General features: G+C 39.5%; 1 long non-coding RNA gene and 1 other non-coding gene across 2 annotated transcripts; one reads left to right on the top strand and one right to left on the bottom strand.

The window, feature by feature from the left end:
- Window positions 1–6,823: 6,823 nt before the first annotated feature.
- On the bottom strand, window positions 6,824–8,855 carry LOC111092987. Its single transcript, XR_005380465.1, has 2 exons — window positions 8,009–8,855; window positions 6,824–6,944 (listed from the first exon to the last, which is right to left on the bottom strand). It is a non-coding gene; the product is annotated as an uncharacterized LOC111092987 (long non-coding RNA).
- On the top strand, window positions 7,881–7,968 carry LOC119866654. Its single transcript, XR_005380826.1, has one exon. It is a non-coding gene; the product is annotated as a small nucleolar RNA SNORD88 (small nucleolar RNA).
- Window positions 8,856–27,905: the final 19,050 nt, after the last annotated feature.

Raw genomic sequence — 27,905 nt, 5'->3', positions numbered from 1 at the left:
AGCTATGGTGTCTCCAACCAGCAGTCACAGAAGCAAAGGCCTTCTAGACCAGTTCTTTGGTGGGATTTTGAGAGTTTACCTTGTCAGTCTCCAAGATAGCTTCTCTGGGCATCTAAGAGATTGTGTGAGTTGCCCAGTATTTTTCTGTGAATTCCTTTCCTCTTTAAACTGTTACGTTTGTTTTTACTGAGTGTAACTAAGAACTGTAACTGATACACTGGCTTCATTTCTTTTCCCATAATAGGACCTTTGCTCTTAGTATTCTTTCTACCCTGATCTCTCAGGGCTGGTTCCTTTATATCACTCAGGATTTAGGTCAAATGTCATCTTGTAGAAACAACTGGGATCCCCCATCTAAAGAAGTTCCACACCCACACTTAATATTCTTTAGCAAATATCCATGTTTTATTTTCTTCACAGAACTTACTACTGGGTGAAACTATTTAGTTCACACATATTTGTTTTCTTGCTTAGTTCTCCTCCACACAAAAAGAAACTGCAGAAATTACTTTGCCTGGGAAAGTGCCCGGCTCGTGATATGGGTGCAATAATATTTGCAAAACAAATGAAAGAATTTTATCTTTGTCTTGTAATACTTACGAAATTAGGACCATCCTTTGAATATGCATCAATAGGAAGTTAGTTAAATAAACTGGAGCATACCATACAATAGAATATTATGTACCTATTAAAAAGATGGGGTACATTTTCTATATCTTAACATGAAAAGAATTCTACAACCCTGCTAAGTAAAACAGTCAAATGTAAATAAAAGTAAATATAAGAGGATATTTCATATATATAAAATGCCTAGAAATGATATGGGAAGATATTAAACAAATTGTTCAAAATAATTAACTCAGTATAATGGGAATTCTAAGGTAGAAAGAGAAACCTCCCACTTTTTACTTAATTAGTGCAATAATCATGCATGCATTGAATCTTTTGGTTTCAAACAAACAAATTAACTCTCTGAAAAAAATAGATTAGAAAAACATTAAGGTTTGAAATCCTTTGTAATGAAAGGAAAAGTTGGACACACAACTACTGAAAGGACAGAAATGATAGGGTCTCAGAAACTCTCAGAAACAGGGATGTAAAATTTTTCAGATCTCTTTCCAACAGTCTCTTCCTTCTCTATACATGTCAGCTTCACTCCATCTCACTGCTATACTTCTGCTGCCTGAGTCTCAAGCTGGGGATGGTGGCTAAGCACTAGAGAAAGCTGCCCCCCTTCAGCTTTATGAAAGATGTCTTCGAACCATCATAGAACCTGTGCATTTACCTGCAGTTTGTCCTAGGCGAAAGAGGAAGTAGTCAGAGAGATAGATTGTCAAACTCAAACTGATGCTCTGACTTCTCTTGCTTCCACAAAATACATTAAGAATATGCAAATGATGCAAGATTCCAGTGTTAGACATACATGGTGAGAACTTTTACACCATCATTAGGGTAACTGACTCTGTCTTCAAGATCACCCATGTCTTTATGTTCATGTACTCTGTAGGCTCATCCTTAAGCATTGTTGAGAAGCTTTCCACAAACAATTTGGGAGCTATGTAACCCTGAATAGGGACTACCAATAGCTGCAGTACTATATCATTTCTTATGAACCTTGGTTAAATCTTAATAACATTTAGATCATTGACATTTTTACAAAATGTTTTTGCCCAGATCAGTCAGTCCCATCAAAATCCATAAGGTAATGTTTCAAAACTGTTGATGTATTAGAATAGACTACCTGCTGGTTTGTTTTATTTCAGTGTCTTAAGAGAATAAAGAATTATTGCTTTCTCAAAGCAATTCAAATGTCAATCAACTGATGAATGGATAAACAACATGGGACATATCCATACAATGGAATATTATTTGGCCATAAAAATGAATGAAGTACTAATACAAGCTACAACTAAAATGAACCTTAAAAACATTATGTGAAGTGAAAGAAGCCAGGCACAAAGGACCACATATTATGATTCCATTGATGTGAAAAGTCTAGACTAGGTAAATCTAGAAAGACAGAAAGTAATTACTAGTTTCCTATGTCTTGGTTGGGGGGGGGCATAAATGGGGAATTCAAGGACAACAGCTAAGTGCTATGGATTTCTTTTCATAATAAAAATGTTCTAAATTGATTTGGGTGCTAGATGCATGATTCTGTGAAGACACTGAAAGCCAAAAAATTGTACTTTAAATGAGTGAATTTTATAGTATGCGAATTATATATCAGTAAACCTGTTTTAAAAATGTATCCAAAAAATAAAAAATAAAAATAAAAATGTATCCATACAACATATATAAAGAACTTACAAAACCCAACACCCAAAAAACAAATAATCCAACTAAAGAATGGGCAGAAGACATGAACAGATATTTCTCCAAAGACGAAATACAGATAGCTGACAGACACATAAAAAGATGTTCAACATCAATCATCATCATGGAAATGCAAATCAAAACTACAATGAGATCACCTCACACCTATCAGAATGGCTAAAATCAACAACACAGGAAAACAAAATGTTAGTGAGGGTGTGGAGAAAAAGAAACCCTCATGCACTGTTGGTGGGAATGCAAACTTGTGCAGCCACTGTGGAAAGCAGTACAGAGGTTCCCCAAAAAGTTAAAAATAGAACTGCCCTATGATCTAGCAATTGCACTACTGGGTATCTATCCAAAGAATACAAGAATGCTAATTCAAAAAGATATACGCATCCCTATTTTTATAGCAGCATTATTTGCAACAGCCAACATGTGGAAGCAGCTCATCAGTCCATTGATTGATGAATGGATAAAGAAGATGTGGTATATATATCCAATGAAATATTACTCAGCCGTAAAAAAAGAATGAAATCTTGCCATTTGCAATGACATGGACGGAGCTAGAAAGCATATCGCTAAGTGAAATTAAATCGGTCAGAGAAAGACAAATACCATGTGATTTCACTCATATGTGAAATTTAAGAAACAAAAAAGATCACAGGGAAAAAAAAAGAGGCAAACCAAGGAACAGACTCTTAAATATAGAGAACAAACTGATGGTTACCAGAAGGAAGGTTGGTGGGGGGAATGGGTGAAAGAGATTAAGAATACACTTATTTTGATGAGCACTAAGTAATATACTGAATTTTTGAATCACTATATTGTACACCTGAAACTAATACAATACTGTATGTTAACTACCCTGGAATTAAAATTTAAAAATTTTAATAGAGTGTTTAAACAACAACAACAACAAAACATGTATCCACAAACAATAGGTAAAATTGGCAGAGCTATATTTCAATAAAATTTTATTTATAAAAATAGGTGGCTGGCCCATGAGCCATAGTTTGCTGATCACTCTTCTAAAGTAATAAAATCCCATAACTTTTAGCGAGGTAAAAAGTATTACCTATCCCAGCATCTCTTGTAGAAGCTTGTGTACAACTTTCAGAAATTGTCCTTAAACGGAAGAAGTGTACTACTCTTTATATATCTCCATCCTTCCTTTTCACTAGAAGCCTAGAGCTCTAGCAGCCATCTTGGGCCAGGAAATAACTTTGGAAAATGGAAATCACACACAGTGGGGCAACAAGGTAGCAGAAGCCTGGAATCTGCACCCCATGAATCACCATTCTAACCTCAAGCTAATATCACCAGATTTCTTAAAAGAAAAAAAAATTATGTCAGATAAAAAACATAATAAATGACTTTTATTTTGGTGCTTCCTGTTACTCTGTGCTCACAGTTAAACCTATTTCCTACTATGAAAGACTCAAGGAATAATAAACCAACTCTGCTTCCTAAAGGGATTCAAATAGATACTAGAGACATCCAATATCTAATTGTGTGTGTGTGTGTGTGTGTGTGTGTGTGTTAAAGATTTTAGTTATTTATTCATGAGAGACACAGAGAGAGGCAGAGACATAGGCAGAGGGAGAAGCAGGCTCCATGCAGGGAGCCCAATGAGGCACTCAATCCCGGATCCCAGGATCACACCCTGAGCCAAAGGCAGACACTCAATCGCTGAGCCACCCCTATGTGTGTTTTTTTAAACAGCATTTTATTCCTACATTTGCTCTTAGCCTAAAGGCCAAGAATTGATTATAACACTTCATTCTGATTTTACTGGCCTTTTGATCAAGTGTCTTGCAATTACTTGGGTTCATATCTGTAAGAAAGATACAGCAAGACAATTCTTTGATAAGCCAATGCTTTGTAACTATTTTAAGATTTTATTTATTTGAGAGTGAGAGAGAGAGAGAGAGAGAGCACAAGCAGAGGAAGGGGTAGAGGGAGAGGGAGAAGACTCCCCACTGAGCAGGGATCCCAACCATGGGACTCTATCTCAAGATGCTGGGATCATGACCTGAGCCAAAGGCAGATGCCCAACTGACTGAGACACCCAGACCCCCTCCTTTGTGACTTTTTAAAAAATGTCAAATATCATAAATACAGGTAGGATCATTTAGAACAGTTCCATTGTTTATTAAATCCCTGTTTCACCCAAGTCCTGATTATTGTGTACACAGTCTATTGTGGATTTCTCTATGGGTCCAATAAAGTGAACATTAGCTTGTCATTTCTTCTGCTCTAACAGAACAGAAACACACACACACACACACACCACCACCACCACCACCACCACAGGCCTCTCATGGGGCTCAGCTTTACCTTGACATGATTAAGATAATGTCTGAAGAGCTCTAAAAGTGTCATGAATGATCTCTAAATACAAAATAATGTTTACTTTTGTACATAAAAAGATATAGGGCTGCTGAGTCGTGAAGCATATCTTCTCTATAAGGGTGTGAGGCATGAAATAGACCTAATATTTTCATGATCTCCACCCTGAGAAAAGTATTTCTGTATTCCAGAGTTACACTGGTATATATTGAATGTTTTTGTCCCCTTAAAATTCCTATGTTGAAGCCTTCACTCCCAAATGTTATATTTGGAGACAAGGCCTCTGAAAATGTAAGGTTAAATACAGTCACAAGGGTGGGGCCCTGATCCTATAAAATTAGTGCCTTTATAAGAAGAAACAACAAAGATACCTCTGACCCCCTCCTCTCTCCTCACACAGTGACTGAGGAAAGGTCATGTGAGGATACAAGCAAGAAGATGACCACCTGAAGGGAGGAAGAGTTCTCATCAGAAATTGAATTGGCTAGATGCTTGATCTTGGACTTGTAAGAAAATGAAGTTTTGTAGTTCAAACTACTCAGTCTGTGGTATTTTGTTAGGCAGCCAGAGCATACTCTACACACTCCAAAAGGATGGTATGAACCAGACTTGATATTTCAACTTGACTCTTATTCTCATGGATGACTTGGCATTGCCTTCTGACTATTTGCCATGAAATGTCACTCCTGTGACATGTAGAATGACCAACCATCCTGAGTTGTCTGGGATTGAGGGATTCCCGAGACTTAGGAGTTTTTGTGCTAGACCAGGGAGAGCTCCAGGCAAACTTGGACAAGTTGGTCATCATAGATGGTCAACACATTCCATTTCTCCAGTTACTGCTCCTTCTACAGCTCCAAATTTTCCCATAATCCACACCACTTAGACTCTCTCGGTTGGAGTCCCATTTCCCTTTCAGAGAAGCCCTCTTGGACAAGATCAAAAGAGCACTATGCCAGCTGTATGTTTCTCTCATGTGGTACACATTTGGTGCAAGAGAAACACCAACATCATTTGTCCTGACAAACTATGGTAGACAGGGCTGATCCCAATACAGCAATTCTCCTTTACTCCTCTGCTTCAACCTCTTACTGGCCCACTTCTCCTACCCTGGGATTTCTCAGATGTGAATCAGGCACTAGTGTAGTTCTCAAAACCCAAGGGACACACATTAAGCATCCTGAGTAGTGCCATTGAAGCCCCACTCAGTAGACCTAAAGAGGTGTGAGGAAGCATAACAATGGCTTTCTCCAAAAATCTTCCTCATGAAATCACCTCTTTTATAATCTTCTTCTAATCTTTGAAACTGGTGAAAAGCTCCAATAATTGAAAAGCCAGTTTTTGGACTGTGGTTACCAAATATAGGGAGCAAAATTGCCCAAGGGCCCAGATGCTGCACTCTGAAATCTGCCACTCTTGTACCAAGGATCAAGCTTTCCATGGGCTGTTCCAGCCAGTGTCTGAGTGCATGCAGCACAGATAATAACGCAAGCTCCTTCCTAGGAGGACCCTTCTGGTGGCAATTTTGGCTTGAGCGTTCTCAGCAGTCTTGCCAAATCTTCCTTAGACTCTGCAGCAGTTTAGGACTCCTCCACCAACCTCCCCCCACCTCCTTCCCTGCGTTTGACTTCCATCAGTCTGATGCCTCTCCCAGCCTTCCCCAACTCCCTCCCCATTCTCTCCTACAAGTGTTTCCTCTAATAAAATTCTTGCACATTTAATGTCATCTTAATAGCTGCTTTTTAGAGGGCCCAGACTCACATAAAGATATTTCCTTTGAAAATAATGCCTCGTCAGGACTTCACTTGGTGTTTCATAGTTGTATTCTAATGCAGCAGGCAACACTTCCAGTTCAATATCCACTTATGCTACTAATCATAAGATGAATGAATGATGCGGTAAGAGGAAAAACTATAGGATTTTACTTTTCATTTCTTGTTGTTCAATCCACTCCAGGTTTTGTCAAAATATATGTCAAGTTGTATGAGTATAAAGCTGAAATTTTTGGTAAGGTATCATAGTGGGTGCTCAATGTGTGAGTGGGAACATTGTATATGCAAATATGTTTGCGTGGGCAACTGGTCTTGTGCCAGGACTTGGATGAAAGCGCTGCTGCACGCTACCTTGGAATTTCAAACCAACCTCAACCCCAATATCAGCATTCTCCTTTATTCCTTTACATTTTCTTCCTCCCTAATCCCTTCTCATTTTTCTCTTCTTTCTTTTCGCTGTATTTCTTGTAGTGCCACTGCTTGAGAGGTCGCCAAAAGGCAATGCTATAAAGTAGAATACAGATATATAATTGAGGAGGCTTTATTTTGCTTTTATCTGAACCTACTAAATTGCTTAAAGCTGTACTCCAAAGAAGGAAGAATAAAAGTAGCTTTTTATACTTGTTCCCCAGAATTTCAAGTGTCCCAAATCCTTCTCTTTTTTTAGAAGAAAAACTTCCAATTGAAATGTTTTTATATAAAGGTGTGTGAAAGACATCAATACCAATACTGTATTTTGATATTCTGACCAAAAAACAATGCTTCTCCAAGCAAAAGAAATCCTCTCTGTAATTTGTACTCAAGACTGTTACTTGTCAAAATGTGACAACATGTCTTTGTCTTCATTATAATAGCAGGCAAGTAAGAAAGGTTTACTGTGGTCAATTTTTTTTTTTAATTTAAGATTTTACTTATTTATTCATGAGAGAGACAGAGGGAGCAGAGTCACAGGCAGAGGGAGAAGCAGGCTCCCTGCAGAGAGACTCAATCCCAGGGTCCTGGGATCACGTCTGCCAACGGCAGACACTCAACCACTGAGCCATCCAGGTGCCCCTACCCTAGTCAATTTGTTTATTTCCCTATATTAAAAAGAATTGTAGCAGATATGGAATATAAAGAGCAGAGAGACGGGGCAGCCCGGGTGGCTCAGCGGTTTAGCGCCGCCTTCAGCCCAGGGCGTGATCCTGGAGCCCCGGAATTGAGTCCCGCATCGGGCTCCCTGCATGGAGCCTGCTTCTCCCCCTGCCTGTGTCTCTGCCTCTCTCTCTTTCTATCTCTCATGAATAAATAAATAAAATCTTAAAAAAAATAAAACTAAAAAATAAAGAGCAGAGAGAAGAAAATAAAAGAAACAGCTATTCTTCAAATATGATCATTCTTAATTCCTTTGTATTTGTTTAGTGCTTTTTCTATGCATAATTTGTTTTTATAAAAATATTACTTTCCCCATGATGTTTCGCTGGGCTCTGACCTCCCCTGAGGACACGGTGCCCCTGGGACCTCTGACACCCAGGAGTCGGAGAGGTCCCGTTCTGGGGAGATGCTGGGGTGTGTGGCTATTTTCTTACCTGATCGCCTCTGTGTTTTAAAAAAAAATAGAGACCCGAGTGGCTATTCACACTTGATAGAGGGCTGGTTATAGTTAATGCTGACATAAGATTGAATTACTGGTTCTCAGTCATATTCTAAAGGAATGGAAACCAGGAGAAGCAACTGGTTCGGTGGAAAGTCCAAGATCATAGTCGTCCGTCCTTTATTACGGTCAGAGACTGTTTGCCAACGATGACAGACCTCCAGCCGTCAGTCCTGACTTTACAAGCTCCTGGCGGGAGTCAGTTTGCCAGCACCGAGCCGTGCGTGCCGGCTCCCTCGGTTAACCGGTCGAGGGCGGCAAGAACCCTCTATGTGCGGAGTCAAGGCGTAGGAGACCAAGCGAAATCCCAAGACGCTGGCAGTGGAGGTGGGCGAAGCGCACGATTCGGCCTTGCATCCACCGCAAAGACCACGATGGCGGCGGCTGGGCCTACTCCATGGGCAACAAGGCTGAGCTGAAGGCGGGCGGACGCCTCGCAGACGTGGCCGGCCAGGATGCGCCAGGCGTTGGGGCGTTTCTACACGGATGCATTACGGAAGAAATTCATAGCAGAGCCAAACTGAGGGGATCGGGATTAGGCAAACTCCCACACGAGCTGCTACTACTTTTGACCAACCACTTGCCCTGTCCTGGTCTTAATTTCCCCATAATGGAAACGGCATCATTTCTTCCCCCTGGGCCTGTTGTGAAAAGAGGATTTAAACGGCGCGGCAGTGCTGCTATTGGGCACAACTCAGGACACGTAAGCCGCGCTACAGGAGGAGGATGATAAGTAAGACCCCAAACCCCCCGCCGCCCCACCGCCAGCCTCTCTACCCAACCCGCTTCCGGAGCCCCTTCACCTCAGCCGAACGCGAATCCCTCCGCGCTCGCGTCACTTCCGGGAGGCTCTGGTCACGAGGCCTCGAAGTACCCGGATGCAACTATCATGGCTGCCATCAGTAAGGTACCGCAATGGAGACCGAGCCAAGAGTTACCCGGAAAGTGCCCAGATATGGAGCTTCAAGGAGGCCTGTCAAAGGGCAAAAGATGAGATTACTGGGCGGCAGGCTGCCCCAAACGTCCTAGGAACTGCGCCTGCGCGCTTCCTGAAGCTAACTGGCCGCCAAGTCTTTCTAGAGGAGTCGCTCCTCTGTGACAGGGTGGGGCCTCGCTTCTTACGTAGGCCTTCCTTTTGTTCCGGGTTTTGGTTTCCGTCACCTCGCTTGGCCCTGGAGTGGCGCGGGCGATGTGGGCGCGGGCCGTGCGGGCGCTGGCCGGGGAGGAAGGGGGGTGGGGGGGCGAGGCTGACACCGAGGTGGGAGCCGTGGGAAATCTGCGGCGGCAGAGGTTTGGGGCGCCCCACCTCCACCGAGTGCAGGCGGCTCGAGCTCGGCACCCATCGGAGTCTGGCTCCTGGCCTTCTTGGCGACTTGCACCTTGCCGTGGGGCTCCATAATTGGCCATAGGGCTCTTGTGTGCCGCCCTAACCACGCCCCAGCATTAGACTTTGATCCTCGAATAACATCCAAGATGTGTATAGTGAAGAATGCGATTGGTTTTTGTTTTTTTAAATCCCAAACATAAGCATACTAATAATGTTAATTTTAAGCTTCAGAATTCATAGGGAAACTTTACATGTTGAGTATGGGGTTGGTTTTCTGTAAGGTTTAAATTCGGATACCATGTTAGTGCTTGTGAGATTGTTTTTAACAAAAGCATTTTTAAAATAACTGGTATGAGAAAATAGGCTAATATTTAAAATATTCAGAAAATTGTTGCACTTTGTTACTGTGCAGTTGTCATGATGAAATACGAAGACATCAGAATTGTACCTCATAAGACTTTGCGAGAGGCTTCTGCAAATAGAGTAATTCTAAATATAAATTTATTAAGTTAGTTCTTTCTGAAGAGTGGTCTATAGGTGTTGTCTTCAGGTGAAACAGGAACAAATGTGAGTTGATTTCCTACTAGGTAAAATTACTTTTTAAGTGCTTAACTGTCTGTCTCTTGCATCCAGAATCTCAGTTGAAACCATTTTTATTTGTCTGAAATATGTAATGAACTCATAATGTAAAGTATACATATAGAATGTTATTTTATAACAAAAATATAGAAACTAGGACTTAAAGCAAGTTGACTCTACAAAAATCAGTGTGTTGTAATTTGGATTTTTCACTTAAACTCCCAAAATTAGAAGAGCTGACCAGAAAGGCTTAAAAAAGAAATGTAGACGTTCATCCTTTCTCCAAACATGCCGTTATTTGAGCAGAAAGCAAAATGACATTGGAAAGCATCTGGGATTTATTTTTAGTTATTTATGTACTATATGCAAGGCACTGAGTTGATAACAGATGAGAAAGCGCTTTTACAACGTATAGAGTAATATAATAATCATGAACAGTTAGTACTCTCACTCTTCTGACCAATTCATGTCTCCTTATGGTACATTTTAAACTCCAGAACTTGTGGTTCTTGTACAAGTATTTTTTTTTCTTGTACAAGTATTAATATACATGGTTATGATTCTGTGTTATGGAAAGCAAAAATAATGAACTGTTTATACATTTTGAATATTTTTTCTTGTTTATATGTTGTTTCAGATTGTATTTACAAATGCATTTGTACACATTAGAGTGTACATTAGAGTTCTTAGTAACTTGATAATCCTAGTTGGTGTCAATTCTTACTTTTTGTATGTTTTTTTTTCAGGTAGGTCTACTGGGTTCTTGGCATAGTACCATATGGACCTGGACAAAGCATTGTTAAGGTGGAAATTTTTATTGTATTAATCAGTTCAAACTTTTGCCAGTCTATTTATTTTCCAGTATTTTAGTCAAATAACTAGATGTAGGCTTCATATAGTAAGCAATATTTGTAGGGTAATTGGTCATTTTAAATTTCCCACCAAATGAAAAGTTTGATTTCAAATAGTTAGGTTTTACAGAGCGCTTACTAGATGCCAAACTGTGTTAAGTCCTATACATACATTATCTTTCTTACTTATACATACATTATCTTAATACTCATTAGTACAGTATTATGAGTTAGGTCTGTTAAACCCCCCCTTTTTTTTTTTTTTACAAATGGAGAAGCTGAGGCAAAGAGGGATTAAGTTCCTTGTCCCTGGTCCCAAAACTAGAGCTATATTCTAGAACCTTTCTTTTCATTTTTCTGAAGACTTAGGTAGAAGAAAAGAATGGAACTTAGAACCTGGACTCTAGTACTACCTACTCTGCTTTGTAAAGTAGGGCAAGTCATTTAAGCTCTCTGAATTTCATTTTTCTCTCCTATAAGCAATAAACACTTCCAACTATTACATTTTATTGATGTTGAATCATCAAAAATCCTTAAGAGTGCCTTCACCATTGTCTCCCATATTTTCTTCCAAGCCTCTGACACTTCCTTGAGTTCTGAAGCACATGTGCAGGCAGTGACAAATCTCCTTGAGTATAGCCTGGTCTGACCACATTGTAAGATGTGGCTTGGGGGATCCCCTGGGTGGCGCAGCGGTTTAGCGCCTGCCTTTGGCCCAGGGCACGATCCTGGAGACCTGGAATCGAATCCCACGTCGGGCTCCCGGTGCATGGAGCCTGCTTCTCCCTCTGCCTGTGTCTCTGCCTCTCTCTCCCTCTCTCTGTGTGACTATCATAAATAAATAAAAATTAAAAAAAAAAAGATGTGGCTTGGAATTGATAACATAGATGATCTCTGAGCTCCTTTCAACCCCGATTCTATGACATTGGTGACTATCTAACATTTTATTGTTGGTTTATACATTTTTTAATATGAATGATTCAAGATAAAACAAGCTTATTTTATCTTCTTGGTAGTGGAAAAGTAGGAACCATTCTTGTCTTTTTCTTACCTGAATTTTCAATACCCAGAACAATGCATGTAGTAAATGTTCAGTAAACATTTGCTGAATGAAATAAGCAAATTTTCATTTTATATCACAAATACAACTTCTTAAAAAATAGTGACTTGAATATGACATAAAACAGAATAGTGTTAATAGTGCAAAAATACTTAACTAACATTTTTTGCATTCAGGAGTGTACTGCCATAAAACAGCAGTCTTTGTTTCCAAACATGTTTTCTGTGTGTTGTCAAGTGTGTGGTACATTTTGTTCCTTGAAGGGGTATGGTAAAAATCGAAATGCTGGCATAAACTTTTTAACAAGGCATCAGACTTTGTTTAAACCAGCAAAAGTATAGGAACACTGATTAATATGTAGATTTTCATTTTAATGAAAGTTGGAAAAATAATTTGATGTCTTTATTAAATTTTTATGAATTTTCTGGATGTGATTAAACATACCATTCTTCCAAATATACAAATAATATTGAATATTTCTGAGTTATGAATGATGAAAATAAACTATAATTGAAAGATATTTTGTTTTTTGTTTTTAATTTTTATTTATGATAGTCACACAGAGAGAGAGAGAGGCAGAGACACAGGCAGAGGGAGAAGCAGGCTCCATGCACTGGGAGCCCGACGTGGGATTCGATCCCGGGTCTCCAGGATCACGCCCTGGGCCAAAGGCAGGCGCCAAACTGCTGCGCCACCCAGGGATCCCTGAAAGATATTTTGAAACTGTGTGAACGGGCAGAAAAGTGTTCAAATTGTGGGGTGGCTAAGTGTAAGATAATGTAACTAAAGAGATTATCCCAGCTATATTTATAGTAGTTCTGATGAGGTCTGTTCTTTCAGTTAGAACCAGGGAGGGGACACAGTAATTATTATAGAGTATAGACTATTCTCTGGTGATATTCAGCCAAGTGTTCTGCTGTGGCCAGAAAAGCCAACAACATGTGAAATATCATCAAAAAAGATTTGGGGGAGTGCCTGGGTGGCTCAGTTGGGTGAGTGTCTGCCTTCAGCTCAGGTCATGATCCCAGGGTCCTGGGATTGAGCCCTGCGTCCCAGCTCCCTGCTCAACAGGGACCCTTCTTCGCCTGCTGCTCCCCTTGCTTGTGTTTTCTCTCTCTCTCTCCATCAAATAAATAAAATCTTAAAAAAAAAAAAAAGAAAAAGAAAGGGGCAGCCCTGGTGGCGCAGCGGTTTAGCGCAGCCTGCAGCTTAGGGCGTGATCTGGAGACCCTGGATCAAGTCCCACATCGGGCTCTCTGCATGGAGCCTGCTTCTCCCTCTGCCTGTGTCTCTGCCTCTTTCTCTCTCTCTGCATCTCTATGAATAAATAAATAAAATCTTTAAAAATAAAAATTAAAATAAAATAAAATAAAATAAAAGGATTTGGGAAAATCAACAAAAAATATCTTACCCTGAAACAGCACAATGGTCTACCTAAACATAAAGGTATAAGTAGTTACTTTATATTCATGATGGATAGATCTAGATGTTCAAAATCCTTTTAATTCTTAAATATGACTGTAGATACAGTTTTCCTCATATAATTCTGGAATACCTATATGCCTACATACCCAACTTTTAAAGACTAACATACATAAAGTTAGTAAAATTTACATAGCTACTAAAATTTCTGCCACTAAAATAAATGCTACATTACAACATGTTATTACTGGATGAACATTAGCTAGTAGTGACCTTCTCTATAAATTTCTACTATCAGTTTGCTTTTTTTAGGACACCTTTTCATGGAAAAACATAGTTTTTATTCTTTTATAAGTCAAAGCCTATACAATAATGAGGGAGTAATGTTCACTTCTCTTAGTATGTACACTCTTGTACAGGCTGGGTAAATGTATCCTTTTGCAAATCACCAAACTCAAAGGAGAATAAGGCCAAGAGCCCACAAGACATTATAGTTCTAATGAAATAATTCATTTTATGAGGTCTTTACATAAGTTTATGTGTATTTATTAAAGGCTTATTCCTCTACAGTTTTGGAGAAGTGAAGGAGGAGTGATATTTATCATTAAATTTGGACAAATACAGTCATCGAGTTCAATAACTAAAGAATTTTTTAAAGTGCCTAATGGTAGTGCTCTATACTACCTCAAAAAACCATTTCTTTAAAACTTCTAAAGTCACATCTTTTTTTCTTCATTTTGTTTTCTAAAATAAATCACAGTAAACCTTTTTCCCCCTTCCTGGGCTGCCAACTGTCTCCACTCCCCTCCACCTATGACTTCATATGATTTCGTCTTGAATAAAATCCTAGGATACATTCATTTTGTTTTGTATACTTTCTCCACATGTTTAAGGATTTATGCCCAATACATATGATTTGTCAATCTGTCATTTGGATAAAATAAATATAAATCAAAGTAATGAAATCAGAAAGGCAATGAGACACTTGAAAGTAAACCAGAAACAAAAATTTAAAACCTCTGATTATTTACCTATAACAAAAGTGAATTTACAAGTATCACGTTTAAATTTTAGGGCAAGTAAATCTCAAAAATTTTTAGAAAAGGAATACAAATGGAATGTTGCTAATTATTGTTTTTAGTATGGTATATCAAAGAAAAAGGATTTTACAAGTTTACTTAGCTTTAGTTTTAAAATTCTGATTTTTTTTCCCCTTGAGATCTCAACCATGACTTCTTTTAATAGAAGGTGTTTAGAAATGTTATGCTGCAAGTTGGTGAAGAAATTATTGCGTTTCTTTCTAATCTTTATTTGAAAATCATTTTTTAAAAGTAATCTCTATACTCATTGTGGGGCCTGAACTCATGTCTCCAAGATCAAGAGTCAGATGCTCCACCAGCTGAGCCTGCCAGGCATCCCAGAAAAATCATTCTTTATAGTCAGAACTTAAAGGTTTGATGACCAATTTCCATAGGCAGAAAATTCTTTTTATGCTCTGCCTCCTAACTTGGTGACTGTGAGAAGTCTCTTGTTCAATAAATGACATTTATGAATGCCTATACAGGGTTGAGAGGCAAACGTGAAAAGCTCACTACACCTTGCCACAACCCTGGAAGTACCTACATGAGAGCAACAATTTAAATGTGTAAGTACTATGAAGGATGACCTGTACTATACTGTGATGAATGTGCTGGGTAGAGAGAAACACAGGTGATCCTTCCTGATGTCTGGAGAGCATGTTAAAAGGTGGAAGAGGAGCTTCCTAGAACTGTGATACCTTGGACAGCCAGGCTCTTTGAGGAAGCACTCTAAATAATTTGGTGGCTGTGGTGTCTTAACGGGGCAGTGTTAACATAGGATAGAACAGTTTTTTACTGTACTGGACTCCCCTAAGCCATGTAAAATATTTAGTATTCTCGGCTCTCTGGTCTTTTCCCACCAACTAGCCTCAGTTGGCATCATGAGAAGCAGCTGGCTTCTGTGCTCCTCAGTACCGATGTTAATGCATATGCTCCCATAGACCGCATCGCTTTCAGATACTTTCTGTCCATGTGTGTCATTCTCATTCCTTCCTTGCATTCTCCAAAGGTTTTGGTACCTGACTTACAGTTTCTCTCCCTTCCCCAAGTCCTACCTTTAAGCCAGGTTACATAAAATCCCAGGTGATACTCTGGTCTCTTGATTGCTTGACCTCAAATTCAATGACCTTTACCTTTTCTATAAAACCACCCACTCCTGGACCTTGTCATCACTTATGTCAACTTCACCCTTAAAAGCTTAAAATAAACTCTTCTACTTTTTTGTCCATTTTCCCATCCCAGCTTCCTAACTGAATGACTTCTAGTGCATCTATACTTCAACTTCAGGAAATCCAGGACCTTGACTGTGCTACTCTTCCCTATCAGTTTCTTCTTTTCACTTCCCATCATTTCAACCACTGCACTTTTGTAACCTACTCAAGAAAACTCAACCATAGATCAGAAATGATAATAGTAGCTAATACATACTGTGTGTTTATTGTATTCCAAGCACTTTTTTCTAAGTTGACCTGGATTGTCTTCTTTAACCTTCATATCAGCCCTATGTGATAGGCATTATCATTATTTTCATTTTGCAGATGAGGAAACTAAAACACAGTTTCTATCTACTGAGTAGTATCTCCAGAATATGAATCCAAGCAGTTTGCCCCTTAGAAATCATGCTCTTCATGACCACTTAGACTGCCTTCCAAACTAGCTGTCTTCTGTGCTTCCATGCATGACTGCTGAGCTGTTTTAGGGATAGAGTGGGTTTGGCTAGATAGAGTGTCGAAAGTACTCCCCTTAGCCTTTGGTTCAGTAACTACCTCTGACGCTAAGTTTCAAGCCAAAGCTGGAAGCATAGAGGGAAGTAATAGTGATAAGGTATTTAATCCCCTCAGCTCCTTTTGGGTGTCTGTAGCTGGAGAGAGGAAAATTACAGAGAATATGCATCAGTTTGGGAGCTGGACATGATAGGTCACCTCTGCTTGATGACCAGGTAACTACTGAACTTGAGAGATTTAACTTGGCTTTATCTGCAGTGGAGTAGACAGGATAGAGTCCTCTGTTTTGAGAATAGTCACTCTCACCAGTTTTTCCTCTGAACTTTTTTCTCTAGATATACCTCTTTTTGTCATGGATTTGATGACCCAGACATTATCACTTTAAGTGACAGGATAAGGCTTTTGAGAGCTGATGGCTCCAGTTAATGGGCCTACCTGTGTGGCCCTCTAAGTAGTTATTTTAGGGCTTTGATTTTGACAGTGATTTTGGTTCCCTGTACAAAAAGCCTTACCTGCTGCCATTCTTAGGTACTTGAAAGGTGAATTTTATTTCTATGTACTTAAAATACATGACCTCTTTATTATCAAATTCATCACAATTTCTGTATGTAATACAGAAATAACATCTTCACCACAATTCTGAACCTGAATTTTAGTTACTCAATTTCAAGAGAGAAGGTAGCCCCTAGTGAAGTAGGGATTTTCCCTAAAAACCCCTTTCTGCTTAAAAAACTTCCTAGAGAAAAATCACACATCAGAAAACATTAGTAGCACAACAAATTTATGTTCATGACTTTGCCTGGCAATTCTTCACTGTTTCCCATTCTCCACAGGAGATATTTAAATTTCTGCTCACCTAAGACCTTACCCCTGTGTCCACCAACCTATACCCCTTCATTCTCAGCAGATTGTTTTATCTCTCATTTTCTCAGAGAAAATAGAAACTGTAGGATGGAATCTCTTTCAAATTAGTACCACCAAACCTTCAAACTTACTTAATTGGTATCCATTCTTTGTCCTTCCTTCCTTTCACAATGGAAAAGGTAACCCTCTTCTGATACAAGGCTCTGGATTTCTTCCCAGCCCTGCTTTTTAGTACCTTTGTCCTTTACCTATCTGTGGCTCCTTCGTATTTAAGTATTTTCAAGTCTTTTCTAGCTTAAAAAAAAAAAAAAAAAAAAAAAAACTTCCAATAGGAACTAATCATTCTCCATTCTGTTTCTTATTTCTTCACAGACACGGTTTATGAAAGAGTTGTCTCTATTCATTATTCCTTACATTATTTATTCTCCACCCAACTGTAATAGTTTACCCCAACTGAAACTATCAGTTATAAAGATCTCCAACTACCACTCTATTTTTATATCCCTGTGTACTTTTCAGACCTTATATGACTTGACCTTTCTTCAACAAGTGACAGTTGGACTACTCTCTTTTCTTGAAATCTTCTCTTCCTTGGCTTCTCTGACACCATTGTTTCCCTGGTATCAGATAACTTAGTTCTCCAACCATTCCTTCTCAGTGTCTTTAAGGGCATCTCATTCATTCATTTTTCTCATTCTTTTACTCATATATTTACTCCCAGGCACTGTACTAGGTGCTGGCGACAGAATCTGACATAAAACCTGGAGTCTTTCTCCAGAAAAACACACTCCCAAACATACACACAAAATTTAGCATATGTTTTCAAGGGTTTCATGATCACTAAATACTTGTTTATCACTGTAGATTAAGAGACCTTGCTTTGGAACTTGCAATTTCTTTAGTAGAAGCTTTTACAAAAACATTAAAAAAACAATACAAAACCAGCTGCTTAATTTTTTTTTTAAAAAGAGGGGGGTGAAGGGTGCCAAAAATGAAAATGAAAGCAGTTTTTTTGGCAGCCCTGGTGGCCCAGCGGTTTAGCGCTGCCTTCAGCCCAGGGCATGATCCTGGAGACCCGAAATCAAGTCCCACATCAGGCTCCCCGCATGGAGCCTGCTTCTCCCTCTGCCTATGTCTCTCTGCCTCTCTCTCTCTCTCTCTCTCTTTCTACAGAGAGAAAGAGAATAAATGAATAAATAAAAAAATAAATAAAATAAAAAAATAAATATAAGAGAATAAATAAAAAAAAAACTTCCAATAGGAACTAATCATTCTCCATTCTGTTTCTTATTTCTTCACAGACACGGTTTATGAAAGAGTTGTCTCTATTCATTATTCCTTACATTATTTATTCTCCACCCAACTGTAATAGTTTACCCCAAGTCTCTCATGAATAAATAAAATAAATAAATAAATAAATAACTTGGAAAAAAAAAGTTTTTCCCAAAAGAGAAATTTTGTAACCATTGGATACTTCCTCTAAGATGTTAACATTAAACCAGTTCCTCCAGCCTAACATTTGTGGTCAAGATACTGTTTCCCTACCCTCCAACCCCCACTCCTATATGCCTTGATTGGTGTCACAAGAATATTCAGGAGTGTCATAACTCATCCTTAAAATGGAGAAAGTGAAGTAATTAATAGAGCTGGTATCATTACTTTGAAATTAGATTGAGTAAGATTCTAGCTTCTACTAGGGTTCAAATGATGCATAGGATGTCAGCTTCAGAGAAGGGGGCAAGCAGGAGGCTGAGTAATTCCTCACTTGATGAGGCTATTTCTGGGGACAAAAGAAGGAAATGGTCCTGGTGTTGATATCTTGTGGTCACAAGTAATAGGATATTTGCATTCTGGGCACTATCTTTCTATGCCATCCATAGTCTTTCCAGTAGCCTCCAAAGTGTGTGGGTCTGAGAAGATCCAGCTCTGTCCTCTTATTGCATGTTTTTAAAGTAAAAATCTTTTAGCCACGGAGTCCATGTTGAGTTCCTTTGATCACTGGAAACAACCAGGAAAAAAGCAAACAAACAAATGGTAAGATTCAAGTTTCTTTTTGGGACTATTGTATATGAGATAAAATGTTGCCCCCAATTTTTTTTCATCCAGCATATATATTGAGCATCCACTGCTGTGCTCAACTCTTGGGCATGTAATGATGACTAAAAACATAAAACACCTGTTCATAAAGCTTATAGTTTAGTGTAACACGTTACCAGTAACCAGATAACCATACAGAAATACAAAAAAATGCAAATTTAACAGGTAGTAGGAAAAAGTTCAAAGTTATATGAGTCTATATAACAAGAGAATTTGACTATGTTAGGGAAGTCTTAAGATGATGATCAGGTTAAAGACTAACTAAATATTATCTAGGTGAAGAAGGAAGGATAGAGTTCCCCAATTAAAAGGGCTAGAATGTGCAAGAACTTCTGAGAGGAGAGAACATTCAGGAAAGAGGTATGAGAAGAAAAGCTGGGTGGCTACAGGGTAGAGAGTGAGGAGATGAAGCTTGAGGTCAGACTTGAGTTTTTTTTTTTGTTTGTTTTTAATATTTTTTTTTATTTATTTATGACAGTCACACACAGAGAGAGAGAGAGGCAGAGACACAGGCAGAGGGAGAAGCAGGCTCCATGCACCGGGAGCCCGATGTGGGATTCGATCCAGGGTCTCCAGGATCGCGCCCTGGGCCAAAGGCAGGCGCCGCCAAACCGCTGCGCCACCCAGGGATCCCCAGACTTGAGTTTTGAGAGGATCTCCTTGGCTGAAGTTGAAGAAAGGCCAAGAGCAGGGTAGAGTTCAGGTGAGAAGACCAGTCACGCAGGTGTGCAATGATGGGTGGTAGGGATGGAAACAAGGGAAGAAGTTGATTGTATTTGGTAATTGATCTTGAGTATGAATACTGGATTAGATTGGATATAAATTTCGCTAATAGTTTAGCAAATTTTGATTATTCCTTTTGGCAGTGAAATAAGAATTACTGGTTTAAAAAGTTATGGAAGACCGTACTGGGACACAGGTTAGACCCTCCTTGAAGCTTATTATATACACTGAATATGAACAGCTAAAGCCTCAAATTGTAGAAAACTAAATCACGGACCTTCGAGATTCAACCTCTAAATTAAAAAATACTTCTACAGTAAAATTTTAAGAATAAAACTTTCTCTTTCTTTCTTTCTTTCTTTCTTTCTTTCTTTCTTTCTTTCTTTCTTCTTTCTTTCTTCTTTCTTTCTCTTTCTTTTGTTCTTTCTTTCGTTCTTTCTTTCTTTCTTTATGAGGGAGCAGGAGAGAGTGTGAGCAGAGCAGGTGGGGGTCCTGAGGGAGATGGAGAAGGAGGAAGCAGATTCCTTGCTGAGCATAGTAGTACCTTGGACTCGATCTCATGACCCTGAGATCCAGACCTGAGCCAAAATCAAGAGTTGGTTGCTCAACCAGCTAAGACACCCAGGCACCCCAAGAGTAAAACTAATTTTTATAACCAAGTTTGAGATTTTTTAGCTTGTTTGGATGGCCGAATGGAATATTCTTCTGTTAATATTTTAAGTGGTTCTTTTATCCCTACCCCTTCTATAACTCATCTGTAACTTAGTGCCCTTAATTTAAATGCAAGTTTAGACATGATTTCTAAAAGATAAATACCTGTGGTAAAATTGCAAGAAGAGGTTGTTTATCTTCCCTAGCATATTTTCTGTGATAGTGAAGGTTTGTTGTATTTCTCACTGAGGGCAACCAGCAAGCTTTGAATAACAGGGACACTAACTATGTCTATATATCTCACTGAGTTTGTAAGATGTACAGTTGCTTCATATTAATTGGTATAGGACATTCATAGATGACAGCACCAGATGGGTTGGTATAGCTAGCTGTATTTTTATTTTGTTTCAATTCCAACTTCAGGGCAGGCTTCAGGGTTGGTTGCCGTTGTTCATGGGCACAGTGATGTCATCAATAACAGACTCTTTCCAGCTTTTTCTGCTATCTTTTGTGTTGCATTGTGGGAGAAAGTATATAATTATGATTCCAACATCACATCACATCCAGAGCTATACCACTGCTTCTTCCATAATTTGCAACATTCTGCAAATTTATCTGGTTTCTTAGAAGCTTTGCACTTTCTCCTTTGAAATGATCTCTGACACTGCTTTTGAGGTTCCTGCTCTGGCACTGCCCACTGCATACTGCCAGTGGTCTTCATAGCCTCTTTTGATCATGAACTAATTCTTTATTTGTTGTTAGCTACTTTTAAGGACTTGCTCCAGAACCTGGAACCCTCACCAGCAGAACTCTGGAGTGGATAGATTTAATGTATAGCTTTATAAATTCTATTCTCTTCTGCAGTTGTGTGTCTCCTGAGAGGCCTTACATTAAGCCCCTTTTTCGCTTTACTACCACCCACTACAGATCACTGATAAGGGTCCCACCCTTTATCCTGAACTTGCACAAGGGTTCAAAGAACCTAGATCAAACATAAATTTCTCTAGTTTCCATTTTCCCAAGTACCTTTCTTTGAAGGTGTTCTCCTTACCTGTCTCATTATCCTAGGACTAAAGTCCTTATAGTCTATTGTGATTTGTCTTAGGGGTTTATCTTGGTTATTTAAAACTGGTATTTAAAAAAAATTTTTTTTAAAGTTCTAACTCAATCGAGAGGCAAAATGAAGTGGCCTTCTTTGTCTCTACTCTGGTAAAGCTTGCAAATACAGATTGCTTTGGCTTCTTCAACAATCCTCACTTCCTGAGTATTGCTTCAGGCTTCCTGTGGAAAGAGCCTCAGAGAAATTTTTCTGTTATTCCTTAAGAACTGTCCACTCTATCTGGCCATCCCCAAATAAAACCATTCTGCCTCCATGTCTACATAACTCCAGTGGCAAAGACACAACCTCCCCATCATCCATATTTTACCTAAAATGAGAATTCAGATTCTAACTTTATTGAACTTTGTCCCTATGCCTCAGATTGGCTGGAATGTTACTCTTTCAACTCTAGGCAACTATGTTTCTTATGAGGAAGGGTGACCACTTTGATTCAGCAGACTAAAGCAGACTTAGTTGCCAACAACTACATTCTGAACTTCCAACTGATTAGGTCCGGTTACCTTGGTGGATCAGGTTTCCCACAGAGACTTAGATCAAACCAACTGACTTCATTTTTGCTGCTAATAAATGTGTTTCTTTTGCCAGTTGAAGAGTCCAAGTAGGCAACTTGCTAATTGGTACCTTCAGGGGAACTGAATAAGAGAGTATGCATAGTTTTTATTCAATTAAGGAAATCCAGAGATCCAAGTATTAAAGGCCTCACTTCTAGGGATTTTGCAACCCTTGATATAGGACAAAAGTTGGACCTGTCCTGGCTCAAAGATGCCCCATGGCAAGGAGCCTACAAAGAGGACTTTTTGTTTAAGGTCACTTCCTTGTAGGATCAGAAGAATTTCTGTCTGGAAGTAAGCTTTTCATCTCTTCTCTTCCATGTGGATTTCTTGCAGCTGGCTGCATGGATTCATAGTGATACTCAGCATCAATGCTCCTCGCTGTTATTGGGTCCTGAAGATGTGGTCTCCCTTTTTTGAAATAAAACTTGTAACAAAATGCACAAATACATATACCTGCGGAACCACCACCACAATCAGAATATAGAACGTTAGCCTTAGCCTAAAAGGTTTCCACGTTCTCTTCCCCACTAAATCCTCTCCCACCCAAGCAGCCCTTGGGAGTAACACTCCTGAGACAAGGATCTGTCAGTGTGGAATAAACCTGTCTTTCCTAGAGTTTCAAACAAATACAGATTTCCCCCACTATCTGAAAGCATTCCTATGAAACCTTTCATATGCCAAAATGGTGTAAAGCAAAGTAGCATTTACCATTAATTTATATGGAAGATTGAGTGTTCCCAGATCAAAAAGGATGCGTTTTTCTAAAGGATGCATGAAATAAGTCAGGATAAAGAACATGCTCACAGACACAACTCAAAGAGTTAAAAATAGACCTGCCCTACGACCCAGCTATTGCACTGCTGGGGATTTACCCCAAAGATACAGATGCAATGAAACGCCGGGACACCTGCACCCCGATGTTTCTAGCAGCAATGTCCACAATAGCCAAACTGTGGAAGGAGCCTCGGTGTCCATTGAAAGAAGAATGGATAAAGAAGATGTGGTTTATATATACAATGGAATATTACTCAGCCATTAGAAACGACAAATACCCACCATTTGCTTCGACGTGGATGGAACTGGAGGGTATTATGCTGAGTGAAGTAAGTCAATTGGAGAAGGACAAACATATGGTCTCATTCATTTGGGGAATATAAATAATAGTGAAAGGGAATAAAGGGGAAAGGAGAAAAAATAAGCGGGAAATACCAGAAAGGGAGACAGAACATGGAAGACTCCTAACTCTGGGAAACGAACTAGGGGTGGTGGAAAGGGAGGAGGGTCGGGGGTGGGGGTGAATGGGTGACGGGTACTGAGGGGGGCACTTGACGGGGTGAGCACTGGGTGTTATTCTGTATGTTAGCAAATTGAACACCAATAAAAAATAAATTTATTATTAAAAAAAAACACAAAGTTTTGGCAACTTGATGCTAAATACTGAGTGTAGTTCCCGGTGAGGGAGCTTGGCGGGGCTGCTCTCAGTACTTGGGGTACAATCTGCCCTATCGTGGTTTGCTGCAAAACAACAATGCTATTTTTGTTTTTCACCTTTTCTATCAAAGTAAATATCCTCTCTGGATTTCTTTTGGTTAGTGAAAACAGGTACTCCTGTAGGTCTTTCCTAAAAGCAAAGTGTAACACAAACTTTCAAAAAGTGGGGACCATGTATACAATGTGTTCCTCTTTGGGTCTGGCTTCTTTCACTCAGCATTATGTTTTAGAGGTTCATCCATGTTGTTTATGTACCTGTTGTCTCTTTTTTATTGCTGAGTATTATTCCACTGGGTGGATATGCCACAATTTGTCTTTCCATTCACATATTGATGGGCGTTTGGATTGTTTCCAGTTTGGGACTAGCTTTTGTTTGAACATATGTTTTCATTTGTTGTGGATAAATACCTAAGAATGGAATGGCTAGGTCATGTGGTTAAGTTGATCCTTAAATTTATAGTAAACTGCCAAACTATTTTCCCAGAGTGATTATGTCATTTTATACTTCCACCAGCAATATCTTAGAGTTCCTGTTACTCCACATTCTCACCAATATGTAGTCATTTCAATTATAGCCATTGTAGTGGATGTGTAGTAGTATCTCACTGTGATTTTAATTTGCATTTCTTTGATGACTCCTGGTGCTGAGGATTTTTTATATGCTTATTGGCCATACTTAATCTTTTGTCAAGTGAACAAATATTTATGAACAACTGATTTTACTAGGCAGTGTGACCCTTCATCTCCTGGCCCACTTGAACTTCTAGAATGGCTATCAGAGTTGCATTATCCCTACCCAGCCATTCACCCTCTTGGTGCCATACCTCCTATCTTTCTCTAGGTCAGGGATCAATACACCTAAATTTTGTGAAGGGCCCGATAATATTTTAGGCTATGTAGGTCGTGGCAGTTTTGTCACAACTATTCAGCTCTGTCATTGTAAAAGCAGCCAGAGGCAACACGTAAGTGAGTGAATGTGGCTGTGAACCTTTTACCTAGAGACCCTGAAATTGCCACAAGACATTCTTTAGACTGTTTTCCAGCCATTTAAAAAGGTGAAAATTATTCTTAGCTTGCAGACCTAAGCTCCAAACTCTGCTCTGGATGGTTCATAAGATTTCAGCATGTCCTTAGCATGCGATAAAGTCACACAGCAGAGGAGTTTGAGTCCACCTTCCCCACTTACTGGTTGTGTGTCCTTGGGCATCTCTCTCCCCCTCTCTTTTATTTTATTTTATTTTTTCAAATATTTTATTTATTCATGAGAGACACAGAGACAGAGGCAGAGGGAGAAGCAGGCTCCACGCAGGGAGCCCGACGTGGGACTCGACCCGGGGTCTCCAGGATTACGCCCTGGGCCGAAGGCAGGCGCCTAACCGCCGAGCCACGCAGGGATCCCTCTCCCCCTCTCTTTTAAAGGAGACTTCCTGGAAGTCCTGAACAGTGCTTCCACTTCTATCTCATTTAGTCACGTGGCCATGCCTAACTGAAAGGGAGGCTGGGAAAGTCATTTTAGCTACATGACCCATGTGCCCAGCTAAATTTTGGGTTCTGTTACAGAGACTGAATGGGTCTGGGGGTAAGTCATGCAGCCTGTTCCATACACTCCTTGTCCACAGCCTTATCCAGATATTCCCTGAGCCCTAGAATAGGCTCCTGAATTAAATTAGACACTCCCTTCAGTCACAGCTACCTGTTTGGGAGTTGCCCTGTGGAGCAAGGATGTCTGTTAAGTTATGATGAGAAAACAAAACAAAACAAAAACAAAAACAGATTTCCAAGTCTAGCGACACTCAATACAATCAGTGAAAACTATTAGTATTGACAAAAATGTCATCCCCAAAATCCTTAGAGTGTTACCATTTCAGATCTCTTCTGTGATGTTCTATTTTCTCCCAAAGTTCTCGACCAGATTCTGAGGTTTCTTCTATTTCTGGTGATGGCAATGCATTAGTGAACAAAATGTCAGCATGGACTTTTTGTACCCTGCTATTCGGTAAAAATTCAAAATTAGTAGGTATGATTATTTTAAATATTTTACTTGGGCTTTTTTTTTTCTCCCTAAATGCTTGTTTCCTGCTACAGCAGGAGCTTTTTAAAAAATTGGTGGTAGTAACATTTGAGTGGAGGGAGCCTTGGTTGACCATATCTAGAGGATTTCATGATAGACCTAATCTTTTTTTTTTTTTTTTTTTTAAGATTTTATTTCTTTATTCATGACACAGAGAGAGAGGCAGAGACATAGGCAGGAGAAGCAGACTCCCTATGGGGAGCCTGATGTGGGACTTTTTTTTTTTTTTTAAGATTTTTATTTATTCATGAGAGACACACAGAGAGGCACAGACACAGGCAGAGGGAGAAGCAGGCTCCATGCAGGGAGCCCGACATGGGACTCGATCCCGGGTCTCCAGGATCACACCCTGGGCAGAAGGCAGGCACTAAACCTCTGAGCCACCCAGGGATTCCCGATAGACCTAATCTTATTCAAGATGTCAGACTGCCTATTATTCAGATAGTACTTAGTAAGATACACGGGAAACTCTTCCAAAGTCATAGAGTCATGCAGGAATGGCTTCCACAGAGCACACTCCTCTTCAAAGGCCCACAGAAGAGGGCATCCCAAAAGTTTAGGCATACCATATAAAAAATACTAGGATGGAAATGGGGGCCTTAGATTATTTGGATTTAGATGGTTAAGCCTTTCTATTTGGCTTAGAAAAACACGTTTTATTTATAATTTATGTACTATGATTTTATCATGTTTCTAACAGTTGGCAAAACTGCTTTGCTTTTGTGGAAACAGTGTGAGCACATGTTTGTCTCTTGGAGTCCCCACCTCCAAAGCCACTTTATGCTGAAAATATATCCTCCAAAATGGAAAAACATGACCATCTTCTCAGGGGCTTTATTTGAGGGTGTTATTGTTATGTTAGCCAGAGACCTCTGGGTTTTAATGTGTTTGGGGTCACCTAGAGTGTCTGTAGTTATTGAGTGAATTGATTTTTTAAAAAGATTTTGAGAGAGAGAACATGCATGAGCAGGGGGGAGGGACAGAGGGGAGGAGGGAGAAGCAGACTCTCCGCTAAGCAGGGAGACCAATGCGGGACTCAATCCTGAGGACCTTGGGATAATGACTTGAGCTGAAGGCAGATGCTTAACCATCTGAGCCACCCAGGCACCCCAAATTGATTTATTGTGAAGTTGATGTATTGCAGGTTTTGAATCAATAAGTGACCATTCTCTAAAGCCTGCTGGTTTTTATTTTTTTTGCTGCTAAGTAATACAGTATCTTTGGGCATTGAGAATGGCATCCTATTAAAAAGAAACCTGCAGGGAATCCCTGGGTGGCTCAGCGGTTTGGCACCTGCGTTTAGCTCAGGGAGGGATCCTGAAGTCCCGGGATCAAGTCCTGCATCAGGCTCCCTGCATGGAGCCTGCTTCTCCCCCTGCCTGTGTCTCTGCCTCCGCATGTGTGTGTGTCTCTCTCTCATGAATAAATAAATAAAATCTTTAAATAAATAAATAAATAAAAAGAAACCTGCTTGAGTCAGGCTCCCTGCATGGAGCCTGCTTCTCCCTCTGCCTGTGTCTCTGTCTTTCTCTCTCTGTGTGTGTCTCTCATGAATAAATAAATAAATAAAATCTTAAAAACCTAGAACCTCTTTGAAGGATGGTGAAGAAGTCAATCTACTTGATCTGAGAAGATTGTCGTTATCTGTAAAAAGATAAGATGTAAAAAAAAAAAAAAAAAAAAAAAAAAAAAAGATAAGATGTATTTTTCCCAATTGTAAAAGTAATCCATATTTATTGTAGAAAAAGAACACAAAGTTACAAGGAAAAAATTAAAATCATCCACAGAGCTACTACCCAACAATAACTATGTTAAACCCTTTGACAAACAGCCTTTGAGATGATCAAATTAAGTTAGTTGTCTTTGAACCAGTTAGACATACCCAGTGGCCTATCTTAAAGTGATTTGTGAGTAAGGTAGGGCTTTGAACCTCTCTTCCAGAGACTGCTTTCACTTAGCACCTCCCTGGGAAGAGTATCTGTAAAACATGAGTCTTCCTAAATGGACTAATTGCTAGTACTGTAGCACATACCCAAACAATCTTTTCATTTTGTATTTCTCAAGACCTTTTGGAGAACATGGTTTCTAGGATGACATATTACTTTGTGATAACAGGAGCAGTATAGGTTATATTTCCTTAAAGACAGGAACAGTATTTCTTTTGGCTGTGTGAAAGAAGGAAGGAAAGGTGTGCAGTTGGAGGATATAGTCTCATCATC

Source organism: Canis lupus, chromosome 28, assembly GCF_011100685.1.
Source record: "Canis lupus familiaris isolate Mischka breed German Shepherd chromosome 28, alternate assembly UU_Cfam_GSD_1.0, whole genome shotgun sequence".
Lineage (NCBI taxonomy): Eukaryota > Metazoa > Chordata > Mammalia > Carnivora > Canidae > Canis > Canis lupus.
The sequence above is the reverse complement of the archived record's forward strand: the minus strand, read 5'-3'. Positions and strand labels throughout refer to the sequence as shown.